The 21,985-nt window shown below is 48.5% G+C and overlaps 1 long non-coding RNA gene across 1 annotated transcript in view; it reads left to right on the forward strand.

The window, feature by feature from the left end:
• Positions 1 to 4,469: 4,469 nt before the first annotated feature.
• The window catches only part of LOC134970176 (uncharacterized), a 61,423-nt gene continuing 43,907 nt past the window's right edge, over positions 4,470 to 21,985 (forward strand). The window contains exon 1 of the long non-coding RNA XR_010189712.1: positions 4,470 to 4,753. This is a non-coding gene — a long non-coding RNA (uncharacterized LOC134970176). The remainder of the gene's footprint in view (positions 4,754 to 21,985) is intronic.

Below are 21,985 nucleotides of genomic sequence, written 5' to 3' on the forward strand. Positions count from 1 at the left end.
TGGCTCCTCCCCCTATGACCCTCCTCCAAGCCTCAGTTAGGATACTGTGCCCGGACGAGCGTACATAATAAGGAAGGATTTTGAATCCCGGGTAAGACTCATACCAGCCACACCAATCACACCGTACAACTTGTGATTTGAACCTAGTTAACAGCATGATAACAGAGGAGCCTCTGAAAAGATGGCTCACAACAATAATAACCCGATTTTTGTAACAATAACTATGTACAAGTATTGCAGACAATCCGCACTTGGGATGGGCGCCCAGCATCCACTACGGACTATGAGAAATAGAATTATCGGTAAGTAAATTCTTATTTTCTCTAACGTCCTAGTGGATGCTGGGGACTCCGAAAGGACCATGGGGATTATACCAAAGCTCCCAAACGGGCGGGAGAGTGCGGATGACTCTGCAGCACCGAATGAGAGAACTCCAGGTCCTCCTCAGCCAGGGTATCAAATTTGTAGAATTTTGCAAACGTATTTGCCCCTGACCTAGTAGCTGCTCAGCAAAGTTGTAAAGCCGAGACCCCTCGGGCAGCCGCCCAAGATGAGCCCACTTTCCGTGTGGAATGGGCTTTTACAGATGTTGGCTGTGGCAGGCCTGCCACAGAATGTGCAAGCTGAATTGTACTACAAATCCAACGAGCAATCGTCTGCTTAGAAGCAGGGGCACCCAGCTTGTTGGGTGCATACAGGATAAACAGCGAGTCAGATTTTCTGACTCCAGCCGTCCTGGAAACATATATTTCCAGGGCCCTGACTACGTCCAGCAACTTGGAATCCTCCAAGTCCCTAGTAGCCGCAGGCACCACAATAGGCTGGTTTAAGTGAAATGCTGAAACCACCTTAGGGAGAAATTGAGGACGAGTCCTCAATTCTGCCCTGTCCGTATGAAAAATTAGGCAAGGGCTTTTATAGGATAAAGCCGCCAATTCTGAGACACGCCTGGCTGAAGCCAGGGCTAACAGCATTACCACTTTCCATGTGAGATATTTTAAGTCCACAGTGGTGAGTGGTTCAAACCAATGTGATTTTAGGAATCCCAAAACTACATTGAGATCCCAAGGTGCCACTGGAGGCACAAAAGGAGGCTGTATATGCAGTACCCCCTTGACAAACGTCTGAACTTCAGGAACTGAAGCTAGTTCTTTTTGGAAGAATATTGACAGGGCCGAAATTTGAACCTTAATGGACCCTAATTTGAGGCCCATAGACAGTCCTGTTTGCAGGAAATGCAGGAATCGACCCAGTTGAAATTCCTCTGTAGGGGCCTTCCTGGCCTCACACCACGCAACATATTTACGCCAAATGCGGTGATAATGTTGCACAGTTACATCCTTCCTGGCTTTGATCAGGGTAGGGATAACTTCATCCGGAATGCCTTTTTCCTTCAGGATCCGGCGTTCAACCGCTATGCCGTCAAACGCAGCCGCGGTAAGTCTTGGAACAGACATGGTCCCTGCTGGAGCAGGTCCTTTCTTAGAGGTAGAGGCCACGGGTCTTCCGTGAGCATCTCTTGAATTTCCGGGTACCAAGTCCTTCTTGGCCAATCCGGAGCCACGAGTATAGTCTTTACACCTCTCCTTCTTATGATTCTCAGTACCTTGGGTATGAGAGGCAGAGGAGGGAACACATATACTGACTGGTACACCCACGGTGTTACCAGAGCGTCCACAGCTATTGCCTGAGGGTCCCTTGACCTGGCGCAATATCTGTCCAGTTTTTTGTTGAGGCGGGACGCCATCATGTCCACCTTTGGTTTTTCCCAACGGTTCACAATCATGTGGAAGACTTCTGGGTGAAGTCCCCACTCCCCCGGGTGAAGATCGTGTCTGCTGAGGAAGTCTGCTTCCCAGTTGTCCACTCCCGGAATGAACACTGCTGACAGTGCTATCACATGATTTTCCGCCCAGCGAAGAATCCTTGCAACTTCCGTCATTGCCCTCCTGCTTCTTGTGCCGCCCTGTCTGTTTACGTGGGCGACTGCCGTGATGTTGTCCGACTGGATCAACACCGGCTGACCCTGAAGCAGAGGCCTTGCCTGACTTAGGGCATTGTAAATGGCCCTTAGTTCCAGGATATTTATGTGAAGTGACGTTTCCATGCTTGACCACAAGCCCTGGAAATTTTTTCCCTGTGTGACTGCTCCCCAGCCTCTCAGGCTGGCATCCGTGGTCACCAGGACCCAATCCTGAATGCCGAATCTGCGGCCCTCTAGGAGATGAGCACTCTGTAACCACCACAGGAGAGACACCCTTGTCCTTGGAGACAGGGTTATCCGCTGATGCATTTGAAGATGCGATCCGGACCATTTGTCCAGCAGATCCCACTGAAAAGTTCTTGCGTGGAATCTGCCGAATGGAATCGCTTCGTAAGAAGCCACCATCTTTCCCAGGACCCTTGTGCATTGATGCACTGACACTTGGCCTGGTCTTAGGAGGTTCCTGATTTGGTCGGATAACTCCCTGGCTTTCTCCTCCGGGGGAAACACCTTTTTCTGTACTGTGTCCAGAATCATCCCTAGGAACAGCAGACGTGTCGTCGGAATCAGCTGCGATTTTGGAATATTTAGAATCCATCCGTGCTGTCGTAGTACTACTTGAGATAGTGCTACTCCGACCTCTAACTGTTCTCTGGACCTTGCCCTTATCAGGAGATCGTCCAAGTAAGGGATAATTATGACGCCTTTTCTTCGAAGAAGAATCATCATTTCGGCCATTACCTTGGTAAAGACCCGGGGTGCCGTGGACAATCCAAACGGCAGCGTCTGAAACTGATAGTGACAGTTCTGTACCACAAACCTGAGGTACCCTTGGTGAGAAGGGCAAATTGGGACATGGAGGTAAGCATCCTTGATGTCCAGAGACACCATATAGTCCCCTTCTTCCAGGTTCGCTATCACTGCTCTGAGTGACTCCATCTTGAACTTGAACCTTTTTATGTAAGTGTTCAAGGATTTCAGATTTAAAATGGGTCTCACCGAGCCGTCTGGCTTCGGTACCACAAACAGCGTGGAATAATACCCCTTTCCCTGTTGTAGGAGGGGTACCTTGATTATCACCTGCTGGGAATACAGCTTGTGAATGGCTTCCAATACCGCCTCCCTGTCGGGGGGAGACGTTGGTAAAGCAGACTTCAGGAACCGGCGAGGGGGAGACGTCTCGAATTCCAATTTTTGTACCCCTGAGATACTACCTGCAGGATCCAGGGGTCCACTTGCGAGTGAGCCCACTGCGCGCTGAAATTCTTGAGACGGGCCCCCACCGTGCCTGAGTCCGCTTGTAAGGCCCCAGCGTCATGCTGAGGACTTGGCAGAAGCGGGGGAGGGCTTCTGTTCGTGGGAAGAGGCTGTCTGCTGCAGTCTTTTTCCCCTTCCTCTGCCCCGGGGCAGATATGAGTGGCCTTTTGCCCGCTTGCCCTTATGGGGACGAAAGGACTGAGCCTAAAAAGACGGTATCTTTTTCTGCTGAGAGGTGGCCTGGGGTAAAAAGGTGGATTTCCCAGCCGTTGCCGTGGCCACCAGGTCCGATAGACCGACCCCAAATAACTCCTCCCCTTTATACGGCAATACTTCCATATGCCGTGTGGAATCCGCATCACCTGACCACTGTCGCGTCCATAACCCTCTTCTGGCAGAAATGGACATCGCACTTACTCTTGATGCCAGAGTGCAAATATCCCTCTGTGCATCTCGCATATATAGAAATGCATCCTTTAAATGCTCTATAGTCAATAATATATTGTCCCTGTCCAGGGTATCAATATTTTCAGTCAGGGAATCCGACCAAGCCACCCCAGCACTGCACATCCAGGCTGAGGCGATTGCTGGTCGCAGTATAATACCAGTATGTGTGTATATACTTTTTAGTCATCCATACCAAACCCTTTGTGGGGAATAATTGCCATTTTCTATACTCTTGGTGCATAAGCAATTAGGAAATAACACTTCAAACACAAGGACAAACAAAAAAAATACAATTTGTTACATTGTGTTATTAATTAAACTCTGGTTTGTGCAAAATCGCAACCAAAATGAGGTTTTAAAATACACAAATCACACATATATTGTAGTGCAAAGCATGCAGTTTATAACAGTCTTCTTAAAATCCACAGTCTGATTAAAATAATACAAAGAAGATACATAAGACACATATCCTGTGTCAGATGTACCCTCTTTGTATTATTATAATCATTGTAGTCCGCATGTACTACATTTGGGAGGCACTGACAGCTAGTGCCTCCTGTAACCAGTGGGAACGGGACAAAGCGGGGGGCGGGGCCATGTGCTGGGCTGTAAAAGCCCATTACAAAAAGAGTGGAAAGCGGCACTTATACAAGTGCCTCGCTAGCAGGGAAAGCACGCCCCTGCTAGCGAGGCACCTGTGATTGGACAGCGGATCCAGTGCTGGATCCGCTGGTCCAATCACATAGACGCGGCGTGGAGAAGTGGCGGCGGGACACGTCAGGCACTGCTCCAGCTGCAGCGCGCCGGGATGCCGAGGAGACAGAGTGCATGCGGCGCTGACTATGAGCGGCTCCCCCCTCCCTGCCTCCTTACTCACAGCACTGTTCTTGCAGCGGTACATGGAGAAGGGGGGGAGAGCAGAAGACAGCACCGCGAGAGCCAGGTGCAGAGAGCTGGGAGTGCTTTATGCAGCGGGCGGCGCTAACTCCCTTCCTCCACTGCTCTCTCCCAGGGAGCAGCACTGACACCTCTGCGGAAGGCACATATGCCCAGGCCAGGACCCAGGTGAGGGGGGGGTGAGTGAATGAAAGTAACGTGGGAAGGGGGGCAGCTCACACCCACAGATCACCAGAGACCCCCCCCCCCTCCCCCCATGACAGGGCTGCAGGGAGTAGTAGTGGAAGGGGGGGGGGGGGGGGGGGGGGCACTGTACACCAGCTAGTGTCGGGCTGGCTTTGGAGCCTGCTGCTTGATGGTGAGAGGTTATTTTTATAAAAAAAGGGGCGTGGTCACATATCCGTGATTAAGCCACGCCCCTGACTGTGCCAAGTCTCCTGCGATCTGACTGCTACTTTGTTGACACTGGCACCTGCAGTGTGAGCTGGCACCTCCAGCCTGGAGGTACCTACTGTGGTAATGTGTGTGTGCCTCAGTGTGTCTGTGTGTCTCAGTAAAAGTGCGAGTGCCTCAGTGTAAGTGTCAGTGTGCGTGTCTCAGTATGAGTGTGTGCGCCTTAGTGTGAGTGTCAGTGTGTGTGTCTCAGTATGAGTGTGTGTGCCTCAGTGTGAGTGTCAGTGTGCGTGTCTCAGTATGAGTGTGTGTGCCTCAGTGTGAGTGTCAGTGTGCGTGTCTCAGTATCAGGGCCGGCTCTAGGCACGTTCGACTAGAGCGGCCGCGCGGGGCGCCACCCTTAATGGGCGCCGCGCGCTGGCGCCGCCATAGTCTTACCTGGAGCCGGCCCTGTACACTGCTGGCAGCTCTCCCCACCGTCCCCGGCCTTTCAAAACTGTGCGCTGCGCGGCGCCGGCGTCTGACGTCAGACGCCGCGCAGCGCGCACCAAGCAGCCGGGAACAGTCGGTGGCCCTCAGGCTCAACAGCAGCACGTCCCCTCCCAGCGTCGCCGCAGGTATGTTGGGATCGTCGGGGCCGGGCACTGGCACTGTGTGTGGGGGCACTGGCACTATGTGGGGGCATTGGCACTGTGTGGGGGCATATCTGCACTGTGGGGGCACTGGCACTGTGTGGGGGCATATCTGCACTGTGGGGGCACTGGCACAGTGTGGGGGCATATCTGTCGCTGTGGGGTCATATCTGCACTGTGGGGGCATTTATGAATCTTGCACTGTGGGGGCATTGGCACTATGTGGGGGCATTGGCACTGTGTGGGGGCATATCTGCACTGTGGGGGCACTGGCACTGTGTGGGGGCATATCTGCACTGTGGGGGCACTGGCACTGTGTGGGGGCATATCTGCACTGTGGGGGCACTGGCACAGTGTGGGGGCATATCTGTCGCTGTGGGGTCATATCTGCACTGTGGGGGCATTTATGAATCTTGCACTGTGGGGGCATTTATGTATCTGGCACTGTGGGGGCATTTATCTGGCACTGTGGGGGGCATTCATTTATCTGGCAGTGCGGGGGGGGCATTTATCTGTGCACTGTGAGGGGGCATTAATGTATCTGGCACTGTGGGGGCATTTCTGGCACTGTGGGGGCATATCTGCGCTGTGGGGGCATGTATGTATCTGCACTGTGGGGGCATGTATGTATCTGGCACTGTGGGGGCATGTATGTATCTGGCACTGTGGGGGCATGTATGTATCTGGCACTGTGGGGGTATTTATGTATCTGGCACTGTGGGGGTATATCTGCACTGTGGGGGCACTTATTTATCTGGCACTGTGGGGGGCATTTATTTATCTGGCACTGTGGGGGCATATCTGGCACTGGGGCATATCTGGCACTGGGGCATATCTGGCACTGTGGGGGCATATCTGGCACTGTGGGGGCATATCTGGCACTGGGGGCATTAATGTATCTGACACTGTGGGGGGAAATAATGCATCTGGCACTGGGGGCATTTATGCATCTGGCAATGTGTGGGCATTTATGTATCTGGCACTGGGGGCATTTATGTATCTGGCCCTGTGGGGGCATATCTGGCACTGTGGGGGCAATTTTATATATGGCACTGTGGGGACAATTTTATATATGGCACTGTGGGGACATATCTGGCACTGTGTGGGCATTTTTATATCTGGCACTGTGTGGGCACTTATGTATCTGGCACTCTGTGGCCATTTATGTAGCTGGCACTGCTGGGGGGGGCATGTCGCGTGTAGCTGGCACTGCTGGGGGGCATGTCGCGTGTAGCTGGCACTGCTGGGGGGCATGTCGCGTGTAGCTGGCACTGCTGGGGGGCATGTCGCGTGTAGCTGGCACTGCTGGGGGGGCATGTCGCGTGTAGCTGGCACTGCTGGGGGGCATGTCGCGTGTAGCTGGCACTGCTGGGGGGCATGTCGCGTGTAGCTGGCACTGCTGGGGGGCATGTCGCGTGTAGCTGGCACTGCTGGGGGGCATGTCGCGTGTAGCTGGCACTGCTGGGGGGCATGTCGCGTGTAGCTGGCACTGCTGGGGGGCATGTCGCGTGTAGCTGGCACTGCTGGGGGGCATGTCGCGTGTAGCTGGCACTGCTGGGGGGCATGTCGCGTGTAGCTGGCACTGCTGCGGGGCATGTCGCGTGTAGCTGGCACTGCTGGGGGGCATGTCGCGTGTAGCTGGCACTGCTGGGGTGCTTGTCGCGTGTAGCTGGCACTGCTGGGGGGCTTGTCGCGTGTAGCTGGCACTGCTGGGGGGCTTGTCGCGTGTAGCTGGCACTGCTGGGGGGCTTGTCGCGTGTAGCTGGCACTGCTGGGGGGCTTGTCGCGTGTAGCTGGCACTGCTGGGGGCCGTGTCATGTAGTGTTCCCGCTAGGCGTCTGTGGCTAGGCAATGTGTCTCAGTGCTGTGCCTGGCGCAAAGTGTATAGGAGGTTCTACCTGGTGCAGTGTGTATTAGCTGCACTACTGTGTGGTGTAATGCAAATTGCCACTATTATGTGGCCACGTACCTTCCCCACGAAGTAACTCCCCTTAATTTTTGCTGCGCGCCTTCGGCGCGCACTGTCCATTCTTTGACATATAGGTATGGGAACAACAAGCAGTATGTACATCATTTTGCCCTCCTAACTTAAAAATGTGCCCTCCCTGTGATCAGCACCATGCCCTAAAAAGTGAACACTATCATGTGTAGCTGGCACTGCTGCGGGGCATGTCATGTGTAGCTGGCACTGCTGCGGGGCATGTCATGTGTAGCTAGCACTGCTGCGGGGCATGTCGTGTATCTGGCACTATACTGGAGACATTGTGTGTAAGGAACACTACTGTGGCTATGTGTAAGGCTGCTAATTGTGTGAAAATATGTTTATAGTTTGATGATATGAAGTTATGAGACCACGCCCACTTTTCCAGAGGCCACACCCACTTTTCCGGAAGCGCGCGCGCCTTCGGCGCGCGCATGGGGGGGGGGGGGGGGCGCTTTTACATTTTCTCGCTCAGGGTGCTAGTAGGCCTGGAGCCGGCCCTGCTCAGTATGAGTGTGTGCGCCTCAGTGTGAGTGTCAGTGTGCGTGTCTCAGTATGAGTGTGTGTCTCAGTATGAGTGTGTGCGCCTCAGTGTGAGTGTCAGTGTGCGTGTCTCAGTATGAGTGTGTGTCTCAGTATGAGTGTGTGTGCCTCAGTGTGAGTGTCAGTGTGCGTGTCTCAGTATGAGTGTGTGCACCTCAGTGTGAGTGTCAGTGTGCGTGTCTCAGTATGAGTGTGTGTCTCAGTATGAGTGTCTGTGCCTCAGTGTGAGTGTCAGTGTGCGTGTCTCAGTATGAGTGTGTGCGCCTCAGTGTGAATGTCAGTGTGCGTGTCTCAGTATGAGTGTGTGTCTCAGTATGAGTGTGTGTGCCTCAGTGTGAGTGACAGTGTGCGTGTCTCAGTATGAGTGTGCGCGCCTCAGTGTGAGTGTCAGTGTGCGTGTCTCAGTATGAGTGTGTCTCAGTATGAGTGTGTGTGCCTCAGTGTGAGTGTCAGTGTGCGTGTCTCAGTATGAGTGTGTGTCTCAGTATGAGTGTGTGCCTCAGTGTGAGTGTCAGTGTGCGTGTCTCAGTATGAGTGTGTGTCTCAGTATGAGTGTGTGTGCCTCAGTGTGAGTGTCAGTGTGCGTGTCTCAGTATGAGTGTGTGCACCTCAGTGTGAGTGTCAGTGTGCGTGTCTCAGTATGAGTGTGTGTCTCAGTATGAGTGTCTGTGCCTCAGTGTGAGTGTCAGTGTGCGTGTCTCAGTATGAGTGTGTGCGCCTCAGTGTGAATGTCAGTGTGCCTGTCTCAGTATGAGTGTGTGTCTCAGTATGAGTGTGTGTGCCTCAGTGTGAGTGACAGTGTGCGTGTCTCAGTATGAGTGTGTGCGCCTCAGTGTGAGTGTCAGTGTGCGTGTCTCAGTATGAGTGTGTCTCAGTATGAGTGTGTGTGCCTCAGTGTGAGTGTCAGTGTGCGTGTCTCAGTATGAGTGTGTGCCTCAGTATGAGTGTGTGTGCCTAAGTGTGAGTGACAGTGTGCGTGTCTGTACCTCAGTGTGAGTGACAGTGTGCGTGTCTCAGTATGAATGTGGGCACCTCAGTGTGAGTGTCAGTGTGTGTGTCTCAGTATGAGTGTGTGCGCCTCAGTGTGAGTGTCAGTGTGCGTGTCTCATTATGAGTGTCAGTGTGTGTGTCTCAGTATGAGTGTGTGTGCCTCAGTGTGAGTGACAGTGTGTGTGTCTCATTATGAGTGTCAGTGTGTGTGTCTCAGTATGAGTGTGTGTGCCTCAGTGTGAGTGACAGTGTGTGTGTCTCATTATGAGTGTCAGTGTGTGTGTCTCAGTATGAATGACAGTGTGCGTGTCTCAGTGTGAGTGTCAGTGTGCGTGTCTCAGTATGAGTGTGTGCGCCTCAGTGTGAGTGACAGTGTGTGTGTCTCATTATGAGTGTCAGTGTGCGTGTCTCAGTATGAGTGTGTGTGCCTCAGTGTGAGTGACAGTGTGTGTGTCTCAGTATGAGTGTCAGTGTGCATGTCTCAGTATGAGTGTGTGTCTCAGTATAAGTGTCTGTGCCTCAGTGTGAGTGACAGTGTGCATGTCTCAGTATGAGTGTGTGTGCCTCAGTGTGAGTGTGTGTGCCTCAGTACAGTGTGAGTGCTTGTCAGTGTGACATTGTGGACAGAAAAGCATAAATTGAATGTCTGCAACAGGATCCCCACCCTGAGCCTCTGAAAATATCTCAAACAGATGCAAATGGATGGTTATATCATGAAGTACTGATATAAAGCCAACTACCTAATTTATAAGCCCAACAGAGCAGATGTATAATACGGGTTGGTGGTGCTCCCCAGAGCCAAATAAACAGAGAGAATACACTTAGAAGAAAGAATGCTCTTTTTTGGGGGGCACGCTTGAAAATGTCCGCAGGGTTGTAAATGCACACTTAGAAAAAATTAAAACATAACTTTTATTATTCCATCTTAAAAAGAGTACAGTTCCCCAAAATACTTAGACATACCAAACATTGAATTAAATCAAACGTAAAAGTGACCTTTAATGTATACACAATTTGTTGATCACATAATCCGATAATCACTACTCTAGTCATAAATGACAATACCAATTAATGTTTTACGCCAAAAAGATCTGAAATGTTTACAAATGACTGAAACTGCACATGTAATATAGGAGCAATTCCAACTGGGACCTCATTCATTATCCGCATAACACTCGGTCAAAAGCATAAATACAAAAAACAAGTTAATTGGCATTAATGATCCTTAATCATATTGCTCCCTAACCGTCAATTATTGTGATATTTGAAAAAGATCACATAAATATAAAATAATGTAAAGTTAGAGTAACCCAATATGGAAAAAACACAATTGTCACCTCAATTAGTAAAGTATTGAGGTCCTTTAGAATAACAGTATAGGCTTGTATTAGAGAGAACAGTATTCATTCACCTCAATTGATCAAGCATGAGCGTCCCAGGAGCAACAATGGTGGTCATTCCGAGTTGTTCGCTCGTTGACGATTTTCGCTATATAGCGATTTTCCGCTTACTGCGCATGCGCAATGTCCGCAGTGCGACTGCGCCAAGTAAATTTGCTATGCAGTTAGGTATTTTACTCACGGCATTACGAGGTCTTTTCTTTGTTCTGGTGATCGTAATGTGATTGACAGGAAGTGGGTGTTTCTGGGCGGAAACTGGCCGTTTTAAGGGTGTGTGTGAAAAAATGCTGCAGTTTCTGGGAAAAACGCGGGAGTGGCTGGAGAAACGGGGGAGTGTCTGGGCGAACACTGGGTGTGTTTGTGACGTCAAACCAGGAACGAAACTGACTGAACTGATCGCAGTGGCAGAGTAAGTCTGGAGCTACTCAGAAACTGCTAAGAAATTTCTACTCGCAATTTTGCGAATCTTTCGTTCGCAATTTTGCTATACTAAGATACACTCCCAGAGGGCGGCAGCTTAGCGTGTGCAATGCTGCTAAAAGCAGCTAGCGAGCGAACAACTCGGAATGAGGGCCAATATACTGTACGCTTGTGATAAAGATAACAGAAACGCTGATGTGTTCTAATTGCTAAAACGTTTGTTGCTTATGTAAGTGGTAGCAACACTGTTATTTTATGATTGCCACATTGTTAGAATTTTTTGTTGAAGAAAGCGATTGATACAATTTGATTCAGCAGATTGTGCAGTAACATAGTTATTTGCATAGGTATTTCCAGTTAAAACAGGAATACATAATTGTGTACCTGCACTGTATAATGTACTGTAAATAAAAAAAATAAGACAGACAGAACACTTCTGCTGTTGGTGTTAGATGCCGATCGTAACCCTGATGCCAAAGGACAGTGCAGGGAGACTACAACAAATTCGCCAATGAGAGAGTGCTGAAAAATAGGAAAAAATATTGAGCTAATATGTGAGGTAAATTACCGAGAGTGTAGTACAGTATATAGTGATAGAGGGTCCCTTCTGCTGTCTGCGTTAGGGGGAACGGGTCACCCTGATACTAAAAAGCTTTTCCGTGTGCCCTTCACGATCGCTGATAAGAGCAGGACCAGAAAAAAATGTGTGCATTTACATCCCTGTGGACATTTTCAAACGTGCCCCCCAAAAAGTGTATTTTCAGTGTGACATTGTGTGAGCTCACCCGTGCTGTTCCACGGACCCCGGGATGTACTGTTTATGTTGTATTTTATATTGTGCTATACCTAGTGTCACCTTCTCCGTGTAACCCACTACTGTCATCCTCTCCACAGCATCACCCTCTCTCTGGCACCCACTTCTGTCACCCTCTCCCTGTCTCCCAATGCTGTCAGTGTCACCTTCTCTCTGGCACCCACTTCTGTCACCCTCTCCCTGGTGTCACCCTCTCCCTGTCTCCCAATGCTGTCAGTGTCACCTTCTCTCTGGCACCCACTTCTGTCACCCTCTCCCTGGTGTCACCCTCTCCCTGTCTCCCAATGCTGTCAGTGTCACCTTCTCTCTGGCACCCACTTCTGTCACCCTCTCCCTGTTTCCCTAATGCTGTCAGTGTCACCTTCTCTCTGACACCCACTTCTGTCACCCTCTCCCTGGTGTCACCCACTCTGTCACCCAATGCTGTCAGCATCACCTTCTCTGTGTCACCCAATGCTGTCATCCTTTCCCTGGTGTCACCCTCTCTGTCTCCCAATGCTGTCAGTGTCACCTTCTCTCTGTGACCCACTGCTGTCACCCTCTCCCTGGCATCACCCTCCCCCTTAATATTTATTTTTTATATTACAAAATTTACAATATATTAGCCGCCTGCTCATCACAAGTTTGGCAGTGGCTGCATCGCACTGAGATGCAAATTAGCGGCAGGGGGGCCAGGATGGTTGATGGCGGCAATTTTGTAGTAGATTGGCATAGGCAGCAGCCATTAGCAGCAGCAGCAGTGGGTATTGGCTTGTGGGGCAGTAGCAGACATCAGCTCAGCGGTGGTAGGGGTCATCGGTGGGCCTCAGCGTACATTATGGCTGCAGTGCCTCACCAGCCACTGACCTCACCGCACGCCACTGCTTTTTAGGATATTTTCCAGCTTCCTATCAGCTGGTTCCTTGAGGGCGGCCGTATCAGGAGACGGTAACGCCACTTGTTTTGATAAGCGTGTGAGCGCCTTATCTACCCTAGGGGGTGTTTCCCAACGTGCCCTAACCTCTGGCGGGAAAGGGTATAATGCCAATAATTTTTTAGAAATTAGCAGTTTTTTATCGGGGGAAACCCACGCTTCATCACACACCTCATTTAATTCATCTGATTCAGGAAAAACTACGGGTAGTTTTTTCACACCCCACATAATACCCTTTTTTGTGGTACTTGTAGTATCAGAAATGTTCAAAACCTCCTTCATTGCCGTGATCATGTAACGTGTGGCCCTACTGGAAAATACGTTTGTTTCCTCACCGTCGACACTGGAGTCAGTGTCCGTGTCAGTGTCTGTATCGACCTGAGGTAACGGGCGTTTTAGAGCCCCTGACGGTGTTTGAGACGCCTGTACAGGTATTAACTGATTTGCCGGCTGTCTCATGTCGTCAACAGTCTTTTGTAAAGTGCTGACGCTATCACGTAATTCTTTCCATAAGACCATCCAGTCAGGTGTCGACTCCCTAGGGGGTGACATCACTAACACAGGCAATTGCTCCGCCTCCACACCATTTTCCTCCTCATACATGTCGACACAACGTACCGACACACAGCACACACACAGGGAATGCTCTGACAGAGGACAGGACCCCACTAGCCCTTTGGGGAGACAGAGGGAGAGTTTGCCAGCACACACCAGAGCGCTATATATATATATATAGGGATAACCTTATATAAGTGTTTTTCCCTGATATAGCTGCTGTATATATTTATCTGCCAAATTAGTGCCCCCCCTCTCTTGTTTTACCCTGTTTCTGTAGTTCAGGACTGCAGGGGAGAGTCAGGGAGCCTTCCTCCAACGGAGCTGTGAGGAAAAAATGGCGCCAGTGTGCTGAGGAGATAGGCTCCGCCCCCTTCTTGGCGGCCTTTCTCCCGCTTTTTTATGGAAAAATTGGCAGGGGTTAAATGCATCTATATAGCCCAGGAGCTATATGTGATGTATTTTTTGCCAAAAAAGGTGTTTTTATTGCGTCTCAGGGCGCCCCCCCCCCAGCGCCCTGCACCCTCAGTGACCGGAGTGTGAAGTGTGCTGAGAGCAATGGCGCACAGCTGCGGTGCTGTGCGCTACCTTATTGAAGACAGGATGTCTTCTGCCGCCGATTTTCCGGACCTCTTCAGTCTTCTGGCTCTGTAAGGGGGCCGGCGGCGCGGCTCTGGGACCCATCCATGGCTGGGCCTGTGATCGTCCCTCTGGAGCTAATGTCCAGTAGCCTAAGAAGCCCAATCCACTCTGCACGCAGGTGAGTTCGCTTCTTCTCCCCTTAGTCCCTCGGTGCAGTGAGCCTGTTGCCAGCAGGTCTCACTGAAAATAAAAAACCTACTTTAAACTTTTACTCTAAGCAGCTCAGGAGAGCCCCTTAGTATGCACCCTTCTCGTTCGGGCACAAAAATCTAACTGAGGCTTGGAGGAGGGTCATAGGGGGAGGAGCCAGTGCACACCAGGTAGTCCTAAAGCTTTTACTTTTGTGCCCAGTCTCCTGCGGAGCCGCTATTCCCCATGGTCCTTTCGGAGTCCCCAGCATGGTCCTTTCGGAGTCCCCAGCATCCACTAGGACGTTAGAGAAATATATTTTTTATTATTCATTTATTTTGGAGATACTTACCTGCTGGGATTGATTCGATACTTATGTATAACAAACTTTTTGGAATAAATTGAATTCATAATCACAATTATCCATTTATATTTGATTACAAGGGATCTGTATATTATACAGGTTACAGGGTAATATCAGCACCGAACGGGCATACTCATAACAATATCATGGGTAAAAGCATTCAATATCTAAAGTGAGTAATACCTGAGCTTCCCACACATACATGAATCTTTATGGTCAATGACATTGTAGGATTAACCTCCAGTACTAATGTGTAATATATAACGAACGATCATGATTTTAGATACACAGATGAAGGGGTACTGGCATCTAGTGGCATGCAGGAACACGGCGCTGCTAGTAGCCGTTACCATGGGAACCAAAACATGCTACGATTGGCTACATGAATCACATGACCAAGGAAGCTTCACTATGATTGGCCAATAACCTCACGTGATTACCTGATCCATACTGATTGGGTGACGGGGAGAGCTTAAATTTTACTCCAGGAGAGGCAATCGGGTTCAGCCCTGACGAAGCTGTCAGAGTACGGCGGAACACGCGTGTGGGCAGTGTGTGTCCGCGTGCTCTCTATGCCCTCGTTCTAAGAAAAGCAATTGAATGTTTAGTCAGTCTTGATTTACATGTATAGTTAATTCCAAAAATCGGAGCACAGACAAGCAGGCAGATGATCCTTTCTAATTATAGAGATCTGTATCCCTATCCTCTGGTCTAGGCAGACATTTAGTGACAGTTTGATTAACACTATATTAATGTTTCAGCCGTTCTGCTATTACATCATAGAGAGATAGTAACTGCACCAATTTAATCTAGGTCCGCTATGTGTCCAAGGCAGTCAATTGATGGCGATATAAGGCACCTGTAATATAGATACAATATTTTGACATTATATCATATAGGTACAGCAGTTGCACTAATCTAGGGAATGTGCGATGTTTATCTATATTAGTATATGAGGCACCTGTGGTACTGAGCAATTGATACAAAAACAATAAATGTTTCAATAGAATCTCTGAAACCACCCAGGAGCTGCAAAGATACATTTGTGTTACAGTCTGATAAACACAGATGGTATCCGTTCACATGGTCGACCATGTTATGGTCGACAGTCATTAGGTCGACCACTATTGGTCGACATTGATATGGTCGACATGGACACATGGTCGACACATGAAAAGGTCGACATGAGTTTTTTAACTTTTTTTTCTTTTGGGAACTTTTCCATACTTTATGATCCACATGGACTACGATTGGAACGGTAAAGTGTGCCGAGCGAAGCGGTAGCGGAGCGAAGGCACCATGCCCGAAGCATGGCGAGCGAAGCGGTGCACTAATTGGGGTTCCCAGTCACTTTACGCAAAAAACGACACCAAAAAAAGTTAAAAAACTCATGTCGACCTTTTCATGTGTCGACCATTTTCATGTGTTGACCATGTGTCCATGTCGACCATGTCAATGTCGACCAATAGTGGTCGACCTAATGACTGTCGACCATAACATGGTCGACTATTCATACCGGAACCAACACAGATACAGTATATGAGGTATTTGTGGTTTAGAGCAATTGATACAAAAACAACTAATGTTTCAATGAGAATCCCTGAAGTCACTCAGGAACTATGAGGACATATTTATGATACAATTTAACAAATATAAACACAGTATATACCTCAATATTACGTACAGCCACACTGAGTCTGCACTGGAAAATGTTACAATCTAGAGTATACAGTGCAGATTAAATTTATACGTTTATCCCGAATTGTGATGACATATTTGGGGACACGTAAAAATTATAAATATTTAACTCCTATTTTTGGAGGCATCTGGCCTTTTAGGGTTACGTGTACAGTGTGACTATCTGACTTCCGCAGTAATATTATTTAAATGCTATTAATATATTAATATCTGCGGAATAAGGGAGACACTCATCTTTTACCACATACTGTATATCAGAATTAGAGTTATATTGAATCGTACTAATAAATTCTGATACTGTATTAACATTAGTAAAATTAAATTGATGAATATTACTACTGAACTATACATGATGTCTGACATGGATATTCTATATATCTGCAGGGAGTCTTATATAAGCCACATATATAATTATTAAAATCTATTTGGGATATATGAATAAAATTGAGTGATATCCTTAATAGTTACAACAATTATACTAGTACTGGTACAGTAAATGTGACTCTTTCTGGATATTTATTTTCATTATTCTGAGGTGTTGGATACCAACATTCTGATTAGTTTACCACGGTAACAATCAGATATCAGATATCAATAGCATATCAATATTTCTGAAATAAGGGAGATATTCACCCCTCATGGTACATTAAATGTCAATCCTGTACCCATACTAAACTTAATTAAATCTTGATTTGCACCTATCTCGTCTGGAAATAAGACGATATATTAATAATATTGAGAAATCCACAACACCTGCAGAGTGTATTATCAGTACCATCAGTATTACTATAAGTGGCTTATAGGACACATTGGAGATGCAATACTGACAACTAGATAAATTGACAGACTGACTGTGAAAAAGAACGATACCATATGTGTTTGGGCATTTAGAATAAGACACGCTGACACATATTTTAATCTCGAATCACCTTTATTCCAATTACACTTTTTGTATTTTATGTATATGTCAAGATTTTAACCTCTATGTTTCGCTCATACTCGTAGTTTGTGTGTCTATTATTCTCACACTTTTTAATTTTATAATAATAAAAGTTAAATTTTATGAAATTTCAAGTGGGTGTGACAACCAGGTCACCTTCCCTCTCGTGCATCGACAATACAGCCCTTTCTTTTTCTTCCATTCTCTGGAATCAAGAAAGATCAGCATTAGATGCTAATCCATTATTTTTGCCTATTGTGGATCACAAATACATGCATATTGGGGGTCATTCCGACCCGATCGCTCGCTGCAGTTTATTGCAGTGCAGCGATTAGGTCGGAATTGCGCATGCGCTGGCGCAGCAGTGCGCCTGCACATGCGGGATGGCCAAAGGCCGTCGTTCAGTAGCGATCACCTCTGCCTGATTTAAGCCACCGTTTAGGGGGCGTTAATCCACCATTTAGGGGTCACGGTCCGGCCAATGCAGGTGTGGCTGGACCGTTGGGGGCAGGCCGCGGCGACTGCGTGACGTCTCATGCAGTCGCTGCGGCCAGTGGCAGCGATGATCAACTCCCGGCCAGCCGCAGGAGCTGCGCTGGCCGGGAGTTACTCCACAAATACAAAAGCATTGCCACTGTGCGATGCTTTTGTATTTGTGCGGGGGTGGGACTGACATGCGGGCCAGACTAGCCCTGTGCTGGGCATCCCCCCACATGTCAGGGAAGATGATTGTCGCTGTGCTAAATTTAGCACAGCTACAATCAACTCGGAATGACCCCCATTATGGGGTAGTGGGGTAGATGTTTGACCAGGCGTTATGGGGTAAAGTGGTATCAGTGCACGTTATATGATTACATGGCTTCTCTGCCATTTATTATTGTGGCAATGTGCGGTAAATGAAAGGGGCGCTGTGCAACTCTGTCATTATCAGCACTGCTATGTACAAGATAGAGCCCTGATGTGCCTGGCAATGTATGAACAGTCAGTGGCACTGATCTTTCCAACAGTGGCAGCTATCGATATCGACAGCTGCAGCTGTCATTGCCCCATTCACAGCCACTGTACCTGGCTGTTGTGGCTGCTGAGTTCTGGGCTGCATGAGAGATCTCATGATGGTTGCAAGATCTCTTGCATGTTCAATGGAGCTGACTGGGCAGTGAGACACAGCGCGTGAGCACTAGGATGATGCACTGTGGGGGTCTGACATGGATCACCAGAGGAGGGAGTTTTTACTCCCCCACTCCGGTAGCTAAGATGTTAATACAGCTCATCGGCATTGGTTCCTGCTTTGTCTTGGTGAATTGGTGGGTAAGCCTTTAAATTTGGCCATGATTATGCGAAAAGCCTCATATTGCAAAATGTATAATTATTCGAATTAGTAATGTTTAAATAGTGTACCGGCACTTGTTCTCTTAGTGTGTGCCACTATGGAAACTATACCAAAATTAGTCAATTAGAGTCGGTGGTCCTGAAACACCCCTGTCCCCTCTTATATAAAGGGGCCCTGTTCTTTGCAGGCTATGTCCTCTCTTATTGTTGGCCAAGTCACTATGTTGTGACCCCCAGGCATTGGCTGGCCACATCCCTTAAGCATGGGCCCCTACCACTACATTCCTTGGTGGGCCCCAATCCAACACTGACTGTGGGTTCACAGGGAAATGTGCATGGTGGTTAGTGTAAAATAATACTTTATTTAATGAAAGCTTTGCTCTACAGGTGTAGCTATGCTCCTCTAGCCTGTATCTCACCGTATTCGTGGACAGACAGGCATGGCAAATGTGTCTGCCATTAGGACATGTGTGTGTGTCTAAGTACACACAATGGGTATACGGCCTAATTCACACCTAATCACAGCAGCAAAATTGTTCTCTAATGGACAAAACCATGTGAACTGCAGGTGGAGCAGATATAACATGTGCAAAGAGAATTAAATTTGGGTGGGCGTGTTCAAACTTAAATCTAAATTGCAGTGTAAAAATAAAGCAGCCAGTATTTATCCTGCACAGAAACAAAATAACCCACCCAAATCTAACTCTCTCTGCACATGTTATATGTGCCTCACCTGCAGTGCACCTGGTTTTGCCCATTAGAGAACAATTTTGCTGCTGCGATCAGCACCCATGTGTAATCACAGTCCAGTGAGAACTGGTTGATGGAATTGGGGGTTATGCAGATTTGGATGCAAGTGTAGACTAGACAAACCTGTTTGACACACACACACATATATATATATATATATATATATATATATATATACACAGCCAATGAATCGGTGTTACGCACACCAGTGCTAACAGGAGTATACCGGTGTATGAACAGAGAGGGAAGCGAAGCAAACGAACTCACAGACAGTATAACATAACATACACAGGAGGTGATGGAATAACTAATAAACACAAAGTGAACGGAGAAGCCCAAAGGCTCAGGAATTGAGTGTCTCCCTAGTGTCAGGAATGCTCAGATGGAATAGAGCGGACAATGAAGCGATGTGTAGTGATTTAACATGTGGAGCACCTGAAATGATGTTGCTAAGAGCAACAGAAAAAACCCCAAAGGGTTACCAATGGGTTTGGGAATAAACTCCTTGGTCAGAGATAGAAATATAGACACAAGGAAAGTATCCACAATCCTAACCCCCACTTGCAGGGCACAGGTTCAGCTTACTGCACCTAAACTGACACCTGGACGCCCTGCACAGTGAGGAGGATTAAGCAGGCAGGTCTGAGAGTACAGCCGCAAACCTGCTGGGTTCACAGAATAGCAAAAGAACCCCAGCAGGTCAAACAACTGACTCCAGTCTTACTGCTAGGTCCGGATTGGCAGAATGAAGTACCGAATCTCAAGGCCTATTCGCAGTAAGCAACAAGTAAATACAAAGTCACACAGTACTAGCTAACTCTCTGGAACTGACTAACAAACAAAGATTCAGCAGCATTTGCCTAGCCTGAGAGGATGGTTTATATAGCAGGTGCTGTCCACGCCCCACTCAGACCTCACAGACTGTGAGCACAAAACCAGCGCCGGATTCCCTGCCGTGCACAGAGCCTGTAACCACTACACAGTAAAAACCCGGACCGGAGTATAAGCTGCGCTCAGGTTACTTCGCTAACACTTGCCTCCCGGTTGCCATGGCGACATGGCAGCACAGAGCAGGAGATCCTAACAGTACCCCCCCTCTGACGAGGGGTCAAAGAACCCCTACCACCGGGTTTATCTGGGAACTGCGAGAAGAAGGAGCGTATCAGTCTGGGGGCATGAAGATCACAACTGCGCACCCACGACCGCTCCTCCAGGCCATACCCCTTCCAGTGCACCAAAAATGACAGCCGACCCCGAACCATCTTGGAGTCAAGAACCCTTTCAACCACAAACTCCCTCTGACCCCGTATCAGAAGAGGAGAAGGTCTTCCACTGGAAGAAGGATTACTAACCGCCCGTTTTAAAAGGGAACAATGAAATGTTTTATTGATACCCAATGAACGGGGCAGATCTAACTGAAATGCCACCGGATTGATAACCCTGGTGATCTTATAAGGGCCTATGAACCGGGGCCAAACTTATGAGATGGCTGTCTCAACTTCAAATTCTTGGTGGACAACCAGACGAAGTCTCCTAATTTGAAGCTGCAGGGTCTTCTCCGCTTATCAAAAACCCTTTTGGTCACTAATGACACAGACACAAGGGTTTCTTCACTTTCCTCCAAATACCCCTAAGGACCGAAACAACAGAGGAACCACCAGGCGTGGAATCCAGGGGGTCAAAAGCATTGGCCTTAGGATGATGCCCATACACACAAAGGAAGGGAGAGATCCCTGTAGCAGAGTGAGCCGCGTTGTTATAGGCAAACTCCGCCATGGACAGATGAGCAACCCAGTCAGTATGACACTTGGAGACATAACACCTGAGGAACTGCTCCAAGGACTGGTTCACCCTCTAAGTCTGCCCATTAGACTGTGGATGGTAGCCTGACGACAAGCTCACAGAAATCTGGAGATCAGAACAAAATGCCCTCCAGAATTTGGCCACAAACTGGGATCCACGGTCAGAGACCACATCAAGTGGCAACCCGTGGAGGCGCACAACATGCTGCATAAATAACTCAGACAGGCGTCTGGCCGATAGCAACCCAACCAGTGGAACGAAATGCGCCATCTTCGAAAACCTGTCAACGACAACCCAAATGGCTGTCATCCCCGAGGATTTGGGCAAGTCCACCACAAAATCCATGGAAATGTGGGTCCATGGCTTAGACGGAATAGAGAGTGGATGTAATGGGCCGACAGGAACCCCTCTAGGAGTTTTATTTCGGGCACAAACGTCACATGCCCGAACCCACTGATCCACATCCTTAGCCACCGAGGGACACCACACCACCCTAGACAGCAACTCCCGAGTTCTGGCAATACCCGGATGCCCTGCCGACCTCTTGCATTGGAATTCCAGGAACACTCGCTGTCTTAACCTAGGAGGCACAAACAAGAGACCTACCGGAAGGTCTGGAGGAGCCTGCTCCTGTGCTCTAAGGACTAATGACAAGAGGTCCTGGGTAATGCCCACTTTAATACATGATGGGGACACAATGGGCAATGGCTCCTCGGTGGTCTCTTGAACTGGAGCAAAACTCAGCGAGAGTGCATCAGCCTTGATGTTTTTTGACCCAGGACGATATGTTATCAAAAAATTAAAGCAAGCAAAAAACAAAGCCCATCGTGCCTGCCTGGCATTGAGCCGCTTCGCTGACTCTAAATATGCCAGATTCTTATGGTCGGTGAGAATTGAGACCACAAACTTAGCCCCCTCAAGCCAGTGTCTCCACTCCCCGAGTGCATCCTTTATAGCCAACAATTCCCGGTTACCCACATCATAATTCATCTCGGCAGACGAAAATTTACGAGAAAAGTAAGCACAGGGATGAAGGCGATTATCAGACACCCCCATCTGAGAGAGCACTGCCCCAATACCTATCTCAGAGGCATCCACTTCTAC

Source organism: Pseudophryne corroboree, chromosome 11 (assembly GCF_028390025.1).
Source record: "Pseudophryne corroboree isolate aPseCor3 chromosome 11, aPseCor3.hap2, whole genome shotgun sequence".
In the NCBI taxonomy this organism is placed as follows: domain Eukaryota; kingdom Metazoa; phylum Chordata; class Amphibia; order Anura; family Myobatrachidae; genus Pseudophryne; species Pseudophryne corroboree.